The following is a 17479-nucleotide window of genomic DNA, read 5'->3' on the forward strand; positions in this document are numbered from 1 at the left end:
GAAGCCTAAAATAATAACATCATTCCTCAACATTATTATTAATATGAACTTTATTATTTCTTTTCTAACATTCTTTAATATGCACATCATTTTTTTTATTATTAATATTTTTATTATTTTCTTCTTTAATTATAAATCACTTTATAATATTTTTTTATTGATAGAATATTTTTTTGGTCTAATAAAATTTTTCTCTCTTTTTTGTCAAAAATAATCTATATTAGAAAAAAAAGAAGATACAAATTAAATTTTAAAATTCAAATTTAAATAAGATGTGCAAAGGGTAACTATTGAATTCATTTGGTAGATTTAAACTCTTTGTATTATCGTCATTGAAAATTTCAAATACTATTAACAAAATTCTAGATATTTTTTATCTTATTATTCTTAAATTATACATTTTATCGTGTATTTGGAGAGCTTCATCTTTTTTGAAATAAGTGTGACATTATATACTTTTTTGGATACAAAGGAATAATGAAATTGAAGTGAGTAACAAAATTAAGTATATAATAAGATATAAATTTTTAGAATTTCTAGCACAATTGACAAATTTTTAGTTTCAAAATAAATTTTTACTCCATTTTTTATTTTTTATTTGATTTTTTTATAATTTTTTATTAAATTTTTAATTAATTATGATTGTAATAATTCATCAGAAATTTGTGTTTTGTAAAGAAAATTTATCAATCATAAAATATGTAACAGCCCAGACCACCCGCTAGCAAGATATTGTCCGCCTTGGCACACAAGGCCTCACGGTTTTACCTTTGACGATAGGGATGATAGCCCAAGTCCCCCACACTCACTATTCAAAAAACATCATGCTAGGGAGAGGTATTCTCACCCTTATAAGGCCTGCTTCGTTACCCTCCCCAACCGATGTGGGACCTTACAATCCACCCCTCTAAGGGAGCCCAGCGCCCGCGCTGGCACATCGATCTGGGCTTCGGCTCTGATACCATATGTAACAGCCCAGACCACCCGCTAGCACGATATTGTCCGCTTTGGCACACAAGGCCTCACGGTTTTTACCTTCGACGATAGGGATAATAGCCCAAGCCCCCCACACTCATTTGTCAAAACGCATCATGCTAGGGAGAGGTATCCACACCCTTATAAGGCATGCTTGGTTCCCCTCCCCAACCGATGTGGGACTTTACAATCCACCCCCTTAAGGGAGCTCAGCGCCCTCGCTAGCACCTCGATCCGGACTCCCACTCTGATACCATCTGTAACAGCCCAGACCACCCGCTAGCACGATATTGTCCGTTTTTGCACACAAGGCCTTATGGTTTTTGCCTTTGACAATAGGGATGATAGCTGAATCCACCACACTCAATCGTCAAAACGTGTCATGCTAGGGAGAGGTATCCACACCCTTATAAGGCATGCTTCGTTCCCCTCCCGAACCGATGTGGGATCTTACAATCCACCCCCCTAAGGGAGCCCAGCGCCCTCGCTGGCACATCGATCTGGACTCCGGCTCTGATACCATATGTAACAGCCCAGACCACCCGCTAGCACGATATTGTCCGCTTTGGCACAAAAGGCCTCACGGTTTTGCCTTTGACGATAGGGATGATAGCGAAGCCACCCACACTTACTCGTCATAACGCGTCATGCTAGGGAGAGGTATCCACACCCTTAAAAGGCATGCTTCGTTCTCCTCCCCAACCGATGTGGGACCTTACAATCCACCCTCTAAGGGAGCCCAGCGCCCTCGCTGGCACATCGATCCGGGCTCCGGCTCTGATACCATATGTAACAGCTCAGACCACCCGCTAGCACGATATTGTCCGCTTTGGCACACAAGGCCTCACAGTTTTGCCTTTGACGATAGGGATGATAGCGAAGCCCCTCATACTTACTCGTCATAATGCGTCATGTTAGGGAGAGATATCCATACCCTTATAAGGCATGCTTCGTTCTCCTCTCCAACCAATCCACCCCCCTAAGGGAGCCCAGCACCCTCGCTGGCACATTGATCCAGACTCCGGCTCTGATACCATATGTAACAGCCTAGACCACCCGCTAGCACGATATTGTCCGCTTTGGCACACAAGGCCTCACGGTTTTTGCCTTTGACGATAGATATGATAGACTAAGCCACCCACACTCACTCGTCAAAACACGTCATTCTAGGGAGAGGTATCCACACCCTTATAAGGCATGCTTCGTTCCTCTCCCCAACCGATGTGGGACCTTACAATCCACCCCCCTAAGGGAGCCCAGCGCCCTCGTTGGCACATCGATCCAGACTCCGGCTCTGATACCATATGTAACAGTCCAGACCACCCGCTAGCACGATATTGTCTGCTTTTGCACACAAGGCCTTACGATTTTTGCCTTTGACGATAGGGATGATAGCTGAAAACCTCCACACTCACTCGTCAAAATGCATCATGCTAGGGAGAGGTAAGCACACCCTTATAAGACATGCTTCGTTCCCCTCCCCAACCGATGTGGGATCTTACAATCCACCCCCTAAGGGAGCCCAGCACCCTCGCTGGCACATCAATCCGGGCTCCGGCTTTGATACCATATGTAACAGCCCAAACCACCCGCTAGCACGATATTGTTCGCTTTGGCACACAAAGCCTTGATGATGGGGATGATAGCCGAAGCCCCGCACACTCATTCGTCAAAACACGTCATGCTAGGGAGAGGTATCCACACCCTTATAAGGCATGCTTCGTTCCCCTCCCCAACCGATGTGGGACCTTACAATCCACCCCCTAAGGGAGCCCAGTGCCCTTGTTGGCACATCGATCCGGGCTCCGGCTCTGATACCATATGTAACAGCTCAGACCACCCGCTAGCACAATATTGTCCGCTTTGGCACACAAGGCCTCACGATTTTTCTCTTTGACGGTAGGGATGATAGCCGAAGCCCCCACACTCACTTGCCAAAACTCGTCATGCTAGGGAGAGGTATATATCCACACCCTTATAAGGCATGCTTCGTTCCCCTCCCCAACCGATGTGGGACCTTACAAAATACAGAAGGCTTAACCAAAAAATTAAAAAAATGTTGATTAATCATAAAATAAAAAAGTATGAATTGTGCTTTAATTATGTTGTAAAATATAAATTGGGCCTATTTAAAATTTTTTTTACCTTGAATGTTAACTTAAATTATAATAAAATAAAAAATAAAAATTATATATAATAATTTAATTTAATTATTTATACTATCAAAATTATTTTTTATTATATCTTATACATTTTTTATTAATTGGTGATCTTTAATTGTATATATTAAATAAAAATTTGAATGGATTGAATTGATTTTTTTTAATTAGTAATATAATTATTGTGATATTTGCTTTGCTAGTAATATTTTTTAATTTATTTAATTTGATTAATCATTTCTTTTTTATATTATGCTAATTTAACTAATTAAAGTTAATAAATTTTAGATATTTTAATTCTTGCAACTTTCTATTCTAATAATGTATTTCAATTAATGCATTAATACAATTTTAATATTTATATATCATTAATAATAATAATCTCATTTTAAAGTGACGTTTTATATATATATATATGTCTAATTATAGAAAATTTATTACTTTTTTATATTATTAGATTGGACATGTTTATATTCAATTTATTTGATTACTTAATTATAATTAATTATATTAAAAGTTAGATTAAGATTATGGTAGACTAATTATATTGTTATTAATTAATTATATTAAAAAATAAAAATTATGATAGATTGTCATTATTTTATTATTTTTTATTTTAATATTAATTCATATATTTAATTTATTATTATTATTTTTATTTTTTTATTTTATGTATTTATTCCCATAAATCTTACTAAATTAAACAATGTACTGTATATCTTTTTACTATTCTTCTTTTATATACACATAAAATTTATTAAATTATTTCTCTTTCAGCTAATAATTTTGTTTCTCTTCTATTTATATTTTTTTCCTTCAATATTTTATTAGTTTTTATTTTTCTAAATTTTATTTTAATTTATGTATTCGTTCTTATTACACCTAATATTTTTTATTTATATGTAATATATATACATTCTTATATATGTTATAGAAATATGATTTGATTCCATTAACTTTGCCAATTTTTTTTGAAAAATATAAAGTTAAAGCACAAAAATATATTTTATATTTTTTAACTAAAAAATGTAATGTTTTTTGCCATATTTGTTGAAATCCTAAGTTAAATATAAATATTAATTTTTAAAATAGAATAAATATATTTTAAATCTTTTGTATCTAAAAATAATATTCTATCAATGTTAGAATAATTTAGATAGATAAGTAATAGTGAATATAGAATTATTTAGGATGGATAGAACTAAGTACATCTTTTTATTAAAAATATAAATTTAAAAATATTATTTCAATTTTCAATAGTTAACCTCTCATTGAATCATTGTATGTTCAAAAGATTTTTGAAGAAATGAAATAATTTTAGGTATATAATTTTTTATAAAAATTTAATTAATTCAAGATATTTATTATCGTTGATTAAAAAAGTAAATTGAAATGACAATTTAATATTTGTATACTCTTAAAATATTATTTATTTATTTATTTTCTAGCATTCTTTATCATCTGATATCATATTAATATAATTTAATTCAATAAAATTATTTATCACTATTTGATTGAATAAAAATTCTATTGTCAGAAAATTTTAGGATTTTTCAACCTCAAGATCATCTATGTTAAATCATTAAAAAATATAACTGAGAGCGCGAAAGCGTCTCTTCATTCGAGAGCATGATTGAGATCAGAGAGCTTGGCTCTTGTGGTTCTTTGATCTTCATCAACCAAAACCTTCTATATCCTTGATAGGGCTGAATTACAACTCCACTGTAAGAAAAGAACTACGAAGACGAGTTTGATGTGTTAGAGACCAAAATTCTGAAGTCATTATTTATATTTAAGTGTGACACTCATTAAACCCATTAAACCCTAAAACTCAAATAAAATAATATCTATAGTTTTAATCTCATTTATCCAAATCAAAAATAATAATGGCTTATTTAATTCAATATTTATGACAATAAATGAGATCACCGTTATATAAGTCATTTATTGTGAAATTACTTAATTTGCGATTATAATTAATATATGTATTACCTATAAATATATTAAGAAATAATAATTTCCTAACAATCTTTCACTTGGGCTATACATATATATGTTCCTGAGATAATCACATCTTATAAATTTTATTTGCACATCTGAATGTTATTTTCTCGATTACTTTAATAATCTGATCTGTCTCATATATTAGTTATAAAATTATCGCAATTTTTATCACATTAGTGTCGCAACGAAATCACGATGATCACCATACTAAAATACTCAACCACATAGATCAAATTTGGATGAAAAAATTCAGAAATTACATGCAAAAATGATATCATGCATGCCTATTTTCAACTGGTCCAACTTGAATAAAAAATTTATTTTATTCGGTGACGGACTCAAATGAAACTGCAACGCAATGCCTGGGCTCAAAGCGACGGTGACTAAGTGATGAGTCTCTGGAAGAAGAAGAGAAGAATTTAATAGACTCACAATGAGAGAGAGAGAGAGAGAGAGAGAGAGAGAGAGAGAGAGAGAGAGAGAGAGAGAGAGAGAGAGAGAGAGAGAGAGAGAGAGAGAGAGAGGAATTTACCTAGAGAAAAGGGACTCTACAGGAGAAAGGTGGATACGGGCTCAACAACGACAGTAACGGGATAAGTAGCGATTGCGACATGAGCTGTGAAAGGGTAGGCGGCGGTGGGCTCAGCAACAACGATGACAGGAGCTATGAGGTTTTTTGTGAAGAAGTCGAGAAGAAAAAGACCCTGGGTGAGGATGACTGAGTTTCTCTTGCATGGCTATAGAGTATAGATTGAAGTTGTAAATATACACTAGTGATACACCACTATTTTATGATATATTTTGGACTGAATTGAGTGGGTTTTGTCAACTTCTCTCACACTTATTCATGTAAATTGTATGTTTTTCATTTTCTTCCTAATTTTGTGCTATGATTGAAAACATATTTTCTAGGCCTTAAAATTATTAATTTTTAATTATCCTTTGTACCATTCGATACCGTGATGTATTTGTTAAATATTTTCAGATTTACAGTGCATGAATGGCTTAAAGGATGAAGAGAAAGCATGTTAAAGTGGAAGGAATACAAGAAACTAAAGAGCTGAGAAGCAAGGAGCGACGCGCACGCATGGCTGACGCGTACGCGTGATTTGGAGCATCTTACAGCGACGCGTACGTGTGACAGAGCGTCACGTGCTGCACTTAATAGAGCTCGCTGGGGGCGATTTCTGGGATGATTTGGACCCAGTTTCAAGCCCAAAAACACAGACTAGAGACAGGGGGCAAGCTGAGACTGAACACACTTTCATTTTTCACTTAGTTTTAGTTTTGAATTCTAGAGAGAGAAACACCTACTTTCCTCTAGGTTTTTGATTTCTTAGTTTTGCTTTGGATTGGATCTTGAGAGAGCTGCTACTACCTTCTATTGAAGTCATCATCTCTATAGTTTGCTTTTTCAATTTCCCTATTACTCTTTTTCTTTTGTTTATTTTGCATTCACGTTTGGATCTTGTCACTTTTGATTATTATTAATGCATTGAAGTATTTTCATTTTTTTATTACTTGTTTAATTCGTATTGATTATTGTCCGTACTAGTTTTAATTTGATTAATCTCTCAAGAATTTTACCATGTCTTTTATTTGTTCCTATTATATGTTATTGAAAATGGCATTCATGTTAATAGAGTAGAACTCCCAACTTGGCTTAGAAGTTGATTAATTGGAAACCCTTGAGTTGTGATACTCAAGTGTAATCTGTAATTAGAAATTGTTGGCTAACTCGATTTTTACCAACTCTAGTCCTTCACCCTGAAGTAACTAGGACTTGTGAGTTAGAGTTAGTGATACCCACTTGAATAATTTGCATCATTGTGTCAACTCTTTGGGAAAATGACCCGAAATTCTACTCCCAGTTATTTATTATTAATTGTGACACACTGTTAAATTGATAGTAAAATCTTCGTCAGTTAAGAATTGTACTTGCAACGCTATTTTTATAAGAAATTCTTAACCGGCATTTTTCTACCCATCAACTAGTTCATATAAAAAAAATATAATAACATAAAAAATTAATATTAATTATAGTATGAGACGTGGCAATTTCTTATCAACATATTTATTGTGATACTTTGTACCTTAGCTTGTTATTATATGGAAGTAAATGTTTTATTTCCTAAAATGTAAGGTTGAATTAAGTTGGTCCAAAATCTTTTTGAATCAACTTGGTACTTGATATACTTTTTCTATTTAATTTTGTTCCCGTAAAGACTACGATTAAAATTCTAAAATAATTTTTGAGACTAATAGTATTATACATTAAAATTATTTTTGATATTTAAATTATATTAATTATATTTTTAAAATGAACAAAAATATCACATGTTATTTCTTAATTCATTTTTGTTAACGGTGTACTAATATAATTTGAAAGCATAAATTGTCAATAATATAATAAGTATCACATCATAATTTGATTATGTATAATTATTATGTATAAAAATATAATAATAGTTTATTAGTGACACGTAACATGCTAAAATAGACAGTTATATTACGTGTGGTAATATTATTTATCTACATGTCTGTTTGTGCTACGTATTGCAATATTATTTATCTATATATTTATTCACTATATCTTCTATGTAAGTATATTAAATTAGTCTCTAACATTGCATTATATTAAGTGGCTTATTTTAGTTTATAAAATTAAATGTCGATGCACTAAATTAATCTTTGTATATCTTTTTTTTATTTTTTTATAAATTTAAAATTTTTAATATCTTTAAATGCACTAATTTTGCTCGACTTTAGAGTTGATATTCAAATTAGCCCTAAAATTTGTCTAGAGTCTCAAATTGATTTTGAATTTTCACTCGTCTTAATTATTTGAATCCTGTAATTTCAATTTGTGATTCACGTAAGCCCATAGAATAATTTTGGTTAATATTGTGCTGATGTAGAATATTAATATTGTAACACTCTAACTTTTAGTATCTCATGATTGTATCAAAAGCTCAGGCATTATTTACCTCTAAACTTTTTTATTATATACTATCTTTATTTAATATTGAGCCTTCGCGAATATGAATCGAAACTTTAATTAAGAAAACGAATATTCTTTATTTTAAACCACTTAACCACAAAGGTATATATATTCACATAGTATTAAATACATAGACTTATTCCAATATTCTCAAAAAGAAATTCTACCCCTCTAAAAACTAAAACAATAAACAACGAGGGGATGATATAATCTACGAACATAACTCGTAAACATAATCTTCTATACTACTGTAACTCCGCACTAAACCTTCGCACCTGTAGTTGAAAGGGTTGGAAATAGGGGGTAAGAATTGGGAAGTTCTTAGTAGGGTCGAGGTGTATAGTTATCTTCATTTTGCTATTATTAGCCAACCACAACTAACAGTAGAACACATACAAACATAAATAATAAAAGAACACAGAAGTCAATCAGTCATTCAGCACATGCACACAATCACAAAGTTACATAGCACAGAGATATGTGCAAACAAGTATGATGCATCAGTTCTATGACCAATGAGCTCATTTGTCAGTTATATAGCCAGCCCGACACACCCGGTAGCTAATCCAGATATCGTCCTCTTGAAAACCGGTGGGTGGTACACCACCACTGGTGTGCGAAATTGAACTCCGCACAATTGAACCGGCAAGTGCACCAGGTCGTCCAAGTAATACCTCAGGTGAGTGAGGGTCGAATCCCACAGAGATTGTCGGATTGAGCAAGCAATGGCTATCTTGTAGATCTTAGTCAGATAATTAGAAAAGATGGTTATTTGTTTGAAAGCATAAACGAAATAGTAAAGGAAACGAAATACCAGATTAGTGTAAAAGCAGTGATGGATATTAGTTAAGGCTTCGGAGATGGTATTCTTTCCGGAGTAACTTTTCTTACTGTCTACTTCAATGACGAATGATTCATTCAATGGCAGCCGTAATTGACTAACTCATGTAGCATCCTCATCAAGTGAGTTTCTTCTAAGCCATAGCAGTCCACCATATTCGAGCAATGCATGTAGCATCCTCATTAACTTAACTCATGGCTTCCAACTATAGTCGAAGGTGAAGAAATAAGCAATCCACTCCCCTTCGCGATCCTACTCAAAATGCCACAGACAAGGTCGGATCTTCCGGATCAGGGAACGCTGTTTCTCATACTCTAGCCTTGACGCCACAGAGACGTTAGTAACCCACGATCAACAGGATTATATGTCACATATCCAAAGTTGCCGAGGCACACTCTTGGAATTCGCAGTGCATTCTCTAGCTGTGGTTCAATGCTATCTGGGTCAGGACTCACACGGAACCCATGTAGAACAAGGATGATTGTCACGGGTCATCCTCAATTCATGAGATGAAGAATGAAAATGCACAAGAGAATGGAATCAAAAGTGTATTGAAATAGAACAGTAATATTATTAATCCATGAGAATCAGCAGAGCTCCTAACCCTAACTTAGGAGGTTTAGTTGCTCATGCTTTTACAGAAAGTAATGTAAAATATGAAAAGGTAAAGATGAGGCAGAAGATCCTAAAAATGGGTGATCTTCTCCTTTAAATAGTAATCTATTAACTAAGAAGTACAAAAAATATGACAATCTAGACTAGAGGTTCGAAAATCCATCCTTGGGCCTACTTTGGTTGAGTACTTGGGCTGAGTTTGGCGTCCAACTTTGAGGAATGGGTGTTGAACGCCCATTAAGGAATGATTGGCACTGCCTTGTGTCTTGGTGGGTGTTGAACACCAGGAATGGGGTGGTTCTTGGGAGTTCAACACTGGCTTGTCTCCTTGGGGCGTTGAACACCAGCTAGGGGGTAGCTTCTTAGGGTTCAATGCCCAGTATGAGTAGGCTCCTTTGAAGAAAAGTATAAACCATTATATATTTCTGAAAAGCTCTAGAAGTTAGCTTTCCAACGCTATTGAGAACACGTCATTTGGACCTCTGTTGCTCCAGAAATGCTCGTTTGAATGCACGGAGGTCAGAATCTGACAGCATCTGCTACGCTTTCCTTGCCTCTGAATCAGACTTTGCCAAAAGCTTCTCAATTTCAGCAAGAAATTACCTGAAATCCCCATAAAATACAACAACTCAAAATAGAATCCAAAAATGTGAATTTTGTACTAAAACCTATGAAAATATAATAAAACTTAAACAAAACATAATTAAAACAATATGAAAATGATGCCAAAAAGCATATAAAATATCCGCTCATCAGAACACCAAACTTAAACTGTTGCTTGTTCCCAAGCAACCAAAAATAAAGTAGGATGAGAAAGAAGAGAAGGATACAATGAATCTTAGAGTTTTTCAATGAAGCTCAGTTCCAATTGATGAGCGGGGCTAGTAACTATTTACTTCTGAACAGTTTTGGCATATGACTATCCTTTGAAGCTCAGAAGTGTTGGTGTCTTTAGGAATTCAAAATTTGGATGATATTATTGACTCTCTTAGTTTAGTTCTTTTTTATTCTTGAACACAGCTTCTTTTAGAGCTTGGTTGTGACCCTAAGCATTTTGTTTTCCCGTATTACCACCGGATACATAAATGCCACAGACACTTGACTGGGTGAACCCCTTAGGATTGTGATTTAGCTTTGCTAGAATCCCTAGCCAATGGTGTCCAGAGTTCTTAGGCACACTCTTTTGCTTTTGGAATCACGACTTTAACTGCTTAATCTCAAGCTTTTCACTTGACGCCTTCACACCACAAGCATTTAGTTAGGGGAAGAGCTCAACTGAACTTTTTAGGCCAAGATTTTTGTTTATTTTAGGCCCCCCTAACTATTGATGCTCAAAGCCTTGGACCCCTTGCTCTTACCTTTTGGTTTAAAAAGCTATTGGCTTTTTCTTTTTCTTCTCTTGCTCTGGCCATTTGGTTTTAAGAGCTATTGGCTTTTTCTCTTTCTCATTCTCTCTTTTTTTTTTTCGTTTCTTTCTTTCTCTTTTTCTTTCTTTTTGCTGATTTTTCTTGCTTCAAGAATCAATAATTGGATTTTTCAGATTACCAATAATACTTCACCTTTTCCATCAATCTTTTAAGAACCAACATTCTTTACTCCAACATCAAATATGCACTGTTGATTCATGCATTCAGAAATTAAAAGTAATGCCACCACATCAATCAATTGGACTATTCTTATTATATAACTCGAGTTCATGCATCTTACTTTTCTTTTTCAAAGAAAATTTTTCTTTTAACTATGGTGAGAGATGCATGGAATATTTCACAGCTTAAGACAAAATAAAGGGTGATCATGCATTTAGAAACAAGAAACAGACAATGAAATACAATGGAAACAGAAAAATAACATAAACAAAGGGGAATATGGAACGTGACCACCTTAGTGACGGCGGCTACTGCTTCCTCTAGAGAATCCAATGGAGCGCTTGATTTCTTCTATGTCACGCTCCTGTCTCTGTTGCTCCTCCCTTATAGCTCTTTGATATTCTCTTATTTCTTGGAGGATGGTGGAATACTCTTAGTGCTCCATCCTCAGCTGATCCATGTTGGAGCTTAATTCTCCTAGAGAAGTATTCAGTTGATCCCAATATCCTTGGGGAGGAAAATACATCCCTTGAGACATCTCAGGGATTTCTTATTGAGGCAGCTCCACATGCTCTTGCTGTGGTTCATGTGCCGGCTCTCTAACATGCTCCATCTTTCTTTTAGTGATGGGCTTATCCTCCTCAATAGGGATGTCTCCTTCTATGACAATTCCAGCTGAATTGCATAAGTGACATATGAGGTGAGGGAATGCCAACCTTGCTTAAGTGGAGGTCTTTTCTGCCACCTTATACAGCTCTTGAGGTATCACCTCATGTACCTCCACCTCATCCCCAAGCATGATGCAGTGAATCATGATGGCTCAGTCAATGGTCACTTCGGACTGGTTGCTAGTAGGGATGATAGAGCGTTGGATGAATTCTAACCATCCTCTAGCTACGGGCTTGAGGTCAAGCCTTCTTAGTTGGATAGGCTTGCCTTGAGTATTCCTTCTCCATTGTGCTCCTTGCATTAATGGTAGTTGGAGCGCCAACCTTACATTTTCCGGATTGAAATTCAAGAGACGCCCTTGGACCATGGTGTGCCAATTTTGGGGTGTGGGTTTACACTAGTGTCATATTTTTTGGTGATCCACGCATTGGCATAAAACTCTTGCACCATTAAGATTCCAACTTCGGGGATAGGGTTGGTCAGAACTTCCCAACCTCTTCTCCAGATTTTTTGTTGGATCTCTGGGTACTCATTCTTTTTTAGCTTAAAGGGGACTTCAAGAATCACCCTTTTCTTTGCCACTACTTCATAGAAATGGTCTTGATGGGCCTTAATAAGGAATATCTCCCTTTTCCAAGGTTCGGAGGCGGAAGCTATGGCTTTTCCTTTCCTCTTTTTAAAGGATTCTCTGACTTTGGGTGCCATAAGTCTGAATGGAAAGCAAAAAATAAGGCTTTTCCAATACCAAACTTAAAAGCTTTGCTCGTCCTCAAGAAAATATGAACAAAAGGGAAGAATAGAGTAGAAGAAGAAGAAGAAAATAGTGGAGATAGAGGGAGAGAATGATTCGGCCAAGTGGGGGGGGGGCTTATAGTGTATGAGGGTTATGTATGTGTGGGTATGAAGGGGTGATGGAGAGAAAAAGGTGTTGTGGATGTGATTGGTTGAGGGTGTATGGCGAAGAGTGTATATGGAGAAGAGGGAAAGTAAGAGAGAGAAGAATGTGGGGTAGGTGGAGATTCTGTGGGAACCACTGATCTTGAGAGGCTAGGGAATTCGAATTCCTTGCCCCTTGTGGGCGTTGAACGCCTAGCCTCTGCTCCCTGGCTGGCGTTCAACGCCAGCTTCTTGCTCCATTGTGGGCGTTGAACGCCCAGCCTCTGCTCCCTGGCTGGCGTTTAACGCCAGCTTCCTACTCCATATAAGGTGTTAAACGCCCAGCCTCTGTTCCTTGGCTGGCGTTCAACGCCAGCTTCTTACTCCATGTAGGGCGTTGAACTCCCATTAGGGACTCCTCCCTTGGTGTTCAACGTGAGCAATGCTGCTCCCTCATGGGCGTTGAACGCCCATACTTCTCCCTGTGTGGCGTTCAACGCCAGCTTCCTGACCCATTGGGGCGTTGAACGCCCTTTTTGCCTCCTTGTCTGGCGTTCAACGCTAGCAAGGGGTGTACTCTAGGGTGTTCTGCTTCTATCTCTGAATGTATTGTCTCTATTCTAACTACTGCACATGATCACAACTTAAAAAAATAATTATGAAAATAAACTAATATTTGATAAATAAACTTAGGAAAAAATAGGAAGACTCTAGTTATGGTTGGGTTGCCTCCCAACAAGTGCTTCTTTAACATCACTAGCTTGACGGTTAGCTTCTTTATGGAGACGGATAGGGGCTTAGAATGTCACCCCTTACAATGAACTTCTTCCTTGTGCTCTCATGGATAAGCTCCACGTGTTCTAAAGACAGGATCTTGTTTACAGTGTATAAAATTACTGGGCTGTCTGTGAAGACAACTCTCATGCCAGGTGAGAGGCCTTCAGTGGGGATTTTGTTATCCCTCCAACCTTTAGGTACCTTCTTCTTAGTACCCTTATCCTCAGTGCTTGTGGATGGTTTAACAACACCAAATTTAGATTTGGTATCTGGGGGCTTTGTATAGCTCTGCACTGAGAGAGGGGGTTGGAACACTAAGTGTTACATAGTTGTCTCTTCCTTGGGGAAGGAGTTAGGTTTGGACATCTTGAATAAGATGTGATCCTCCCATAATTGCAGAACTAGCTCTCCTTTTGCCATATCAATTATGGCATTGGCTGTAGCTAAGAAGGATCTTCCAAGGATGATGGATTCATCCTTGTCCTCTCCAGTATCTAAGATTATAAAATCGGCAGGGATGTAGAAGTTTTCAACCTTTACTAAGACATCCTTTACCAGTCCATATACCTTTTTTAGTGACTTGTCTGCCATCTCCAATGAGATCTTGGCAGCTTGCACCTCAAAGATTCCCAGCCTCTCTATTACAGAGAGAGGCATGAGGTTTACGCTTGACCCTAGGTCACATAAAACTTTCTCAAAGGTAATTGTCCTTATGGTGCAGGGAATTAGGAAGCGTCTGGTATCTGGCAGTTTCTGAGGTAGTTTCTTCTGAACCAACGCATTGAGTTCCTTGGTGAGCACTGGAGGTTCTTCCTCCAATCTCTCTGTTTCAAATAATTTGGCATTCAGTTTCATCAGAATTCCAAGGTACTGAGCAATTTGCTCTTCCCTAGTTTTCTCTTCCTCATTAGAGGAGGAGTATTCCTCAGATTCTATAATCTTCAACCAGGCATTCAAGAGAACCTCTATAGTCTCCTCATGAGCCTTGGTCTCCTTTAGTTCTTCAACAAGGGGATCCTTAGTGGGCGTTGAACGCCCAGCTACTCCTATTGTGGCGTTCAACGCCACAACTTGTCCCTCTTTGGGCATTGAACGCCCAGCTTCTACTGCATTGCTGGTGTTCAACGCCAATAACTGCTCCTCCTTGGGCGTTGAACGCCCAGCTGCTCCCTTGCTGGCATTCAACGCCAGCTTCTCCTCTTCAATTTTGGCCTCAACTTCTACAGTGATGGCCTTGTACTCTTCTCTTGGGTTTACTTCAGTGTTACTAGGAAGAGTGTTAGGAGGAGTCTCAAGGATCTCTTACTCAGCTGACCAATCTGTACCTCCAAATTTCTAATGGAGGATCTTGTTTCAGTAATGGAATTATGAGTAGTTTTGGAGAGATTGGAGACTATAGTAGTTAGGTCAGAGAGGCTCTACTTAGAAGTCTCTATCTATTGCTGAGAAGGTGGGAATGGTCTATTATTAAACCTTTTCTGGGTTCTTCCATCTTGGTTGTTATTGAAAGCTTGCTGAGGCTTCTATTGATCCCTCCATGATGAGTTGTAGGTGTTTCCATAAGGCTCATTATTGGGATTTCTTGAGGAATTTCCCAAATAGTTAACCTCATCCATCATGGGTTGATCTAGATCATATGCCTCTCCTTCAAAGGAAGCTTCTTGAGTGCTGTCAGCTGCAGCTTGTGATCTAGTCAAATGCTGAGAGATCATGTTGACCTATTGGGTCATGATCTTATTCTGAGCCAATATGGCATTTAGAGTATCAATCTACAGGACTCCTCTTTTCTGAGCCACCTCATTGCTTACAGGGTTCATCTCAGAAATGTACATGAATTGGTTGTTAGCAACCATGTCAATGAGTTCTGGTGCCTCTTCAGGCATTTTCTTCAAGTGGAGTGAACCACCAGCAGAGTGGTCCAATGCCATCTTGGACATCTCAAAAAGATCATCATAGAAGATATCTAGCATGGTCTAGTCAGAAATCATGTTAGGAGGGCACTTTTCTGATTAATTGCTTGTACCTCTCCCAGGCTTCATAGAGGAATTCACCCTCTTTCTGACTGAAGGTCTGAACTTCCACCCTGAGCTTACTCACCTTCTTAGGTGGAAAGAACTCTGTCAAGAATATATTGACCACCTTTTCCCAAGAGTCTAGGCTTTTTTTAGGCTGAGAATCCAGCCATAACCTAGCTTTGTCCCTTACAGCAAAGGAAAAAAGCATAAGCTTGTAAATTTTTGCATCCACTCCATTAGTCTTGACAGTATCACAGATCTGCAAGAAATCAAAGATGAATTTGTTGGGATCTTCCTGTGGAAGTCCATGAAACTGGCAGTTCTGTTGAACTAGAGTGACCAGTTGACGCTTCAGCTCAAAGTTATTTGCACCAATTACAGGTATAGAGATGCTTCTTCCATAGAAGTCAGAAGTGAGTGCAGTAAACTCACCTAGGACCTTCCTTGCGTCTCCTCCACCATTAGGATTGGCTGCCATGTCTATATTTTCAGCTTCTTGTTTGAAAAACTCTGTGAGGTTTCCTCCAGAGTGTTGTCTTCTAACTTGTTGTAAACGCCTCCTCAGAGTCCTCTCAGGTTCAGGGTCAGGATCAAAGAGAGGTTCTTTATCCTTGTTCCTGCTCATAAACAAGAAGAAAGAATGTAAGAAGAAAAGAATTCTCTATGTCGTAGTATAGAGGTCGTTTGAGAGAGTTAGAAGGGGAGGAAAGAAAAGAAAGATATCTTTTAAATTAAAAGAGTTTTCAAAAAATAAATAGAAAAAAGAAAAAGAAGATTTTTGAAAATAGAAGAGAGACAGAGAGAGCTAAGAATTTTCGGAAAAAAGAGAGAGAGAAAGAAGTAAAAAGTTTTCGAAAATAGAAGAGAAAGAAAGAAGAATTAGAGAGATACCAAACTTTCAAAATTAAATTAAGATAAAACAAGTAACTAACCAACTAACCAGAATTGAAAATAAATTAAAAGATTTGATTTTGAAATTTTAATTTTAAAAGAAGGTAAAAATTTGAAATTTAAAATTTTTAAAATTCAAAAGAAGATAAGATAGGAAGGACTTAAAGCAAGAAGATATGATAAAGAATTGAAAAAGATTTGTAAAGATAAGATTTGAAATTTGATTTTTGAAAAAGATTTGATTTTGAAAATTGAAATTTGAATTTTTAAATTTTGAATTTTGAAATTGAATTTTAAAATTTGAGATTAAAGTAAGATAAGATAGGATTTTTGAAATTTAAAAAAAGATAAAAAGATAAGATAAAGAATTGAAAAAGATTTGAAAAGATAAGATTTGAAATTCAAGATTTAAACTTTACTAACAAGAAATACCAAACTTAAAATTTTTAAATCAAGATAAGAAAAGAAAGCAAAAATTTCAAAAATTTAAAACAAAGATAAAAGAAATATTTTTTTGATTTTCGAATTTTAAGGAAAGAAAAAAACAACTAAGAGACACTACACTTAAAAATTTAAGATCAAATGACACTAATTTTCAAAAATTTGAAAGAAAAACACCAGAAGACACCAAACTTAAAAATTTTAAGATCAAACAAAGAAAAACACCAAGAACAATTCGAATACTAAGATGAACACTAAAGAACAATCTCGAAAATTTAAAGAAAATATGAACACAAAAAGGGACACCAAACTTAAAAACTGACACAAGACTCATACAAAGAAAAAGATTACTAAAGAAAAGAAAAGATTTTTGGAAATTTTTTGAAAAAAAAAACCAAAAGACACAATTAAAAGAGTAACTAAACCTTAAAGAATACCTAATCTAAGCAACAAGATAGTTCGGCAGTTTGTCAATCTCAGAACAATCCCCGACAACGGCGCCAAAAATTTGGTGTGCGAAATTAAACTCCGCACAATTGAACCGGCAAGTGCAACGGGTCATCCAAGTAATACCTCAGGTGAGTGAGGGAACGGAGATTGTTAGATTGAGCAAGCAATAGCTATCTTGT

The 17479-nt window shown here is 36.2% G+C and overlaps 1 non-coding gene across 1 annotated transcript; it reads left to right on the top strand.

Annotated features, from left to right (window-relative positions):
* The first annotated feature begins 15484 nt into the window (after nt 1-15484).
* LOC112745291 (small nucleolar RNA R71) lies at nt 15485-15594 on the top strand. Its single transcript, XR_003173228.1, has one exon. It is a non-coding gene; the product is annotated as a small nucleolar RNA R71 (small nucleolar RNA).
* Nucleotides 15595-17479: the final 1885 nt, after the last annotated feature.

Source organism: Arachis hypogaea, chromosome 14 (genome assembly GCF_003086295.3).
Source record: "Arachis hypogaea cultivar Tifrunner chromosome 14, arahy.Tifrunner.gnm2.J5K5, whole genome shotgun sequence".
Taxonomy (NCBI): domain Eukaryota; kingdom Viridiplantae; phylum Streptophyta; class Magnoliopsida; order Fabales; family Fabaceae; genus Arachis; species Arachis hypogaea.